This window comes from Triticum dicoccoides, chromosome 1B, assembly GCF_002162155.2.
Source record: "Triticum dicoccoides isolate Atlit2015 ecotype Zavitan chromosome 1B, WEW_v2.0, whole genome shotgun sequence".
In the NCBI taxonomy this organism is placed as follows: Eukaryota; Viridiplantae; Streptophyta; class Magnoliopsida; order Poales; family Poaceae; genus Triticum; species Triticum dicoccoides.
This window is the reverse complement of record NC_041381.1, coordinates 49,551,517-49,552,004: the sequence shown is the minus strand read 5'-3', so window position 1 is coordinate 49,552,004 and position 488 is coordinate 49,551,517.

Here is a 488-nt window from a genome sequence, read left to right as displayed (position 1 = left end):
ATGAGGACTGACCTAGGGTTTCGGCTCGGGTGGGTTTGGGCCGTTGGATCTGGAAGCATCTGACGGTGGTTGATGCGTGATCCGCGTGATATGCTCATGGTCCAATCAGAATGCAGCAAACCATTTGATGACCTTATGACCATATAAATTGGTCGTGATCAATTTAAGATAAAAAATTCATTCCATTTTTCAGTGCTCAAAATGAGTTTTTTTTGTGAAAGTCCTATCAAATATTTGTTCAAATGATATCATATTTTGCACAACTTTACATCGTGGATATGCAAACAATATTGACAAAGGGAGTTTTTATTTCCTTTGCACGAAAAATCAATTTTCCTTTTCTCGAGTGCCCAAAATAAGTTTTTTTGTGAAGGACCTATAATATATTTGTTGCAAAATTGTACCAAATCAATTTTCTAAAATACTAGGACATATTTAATGCACAATTGACCAAATGGTTAGGTGTTAAAAGTTTTTATCCACCTCTG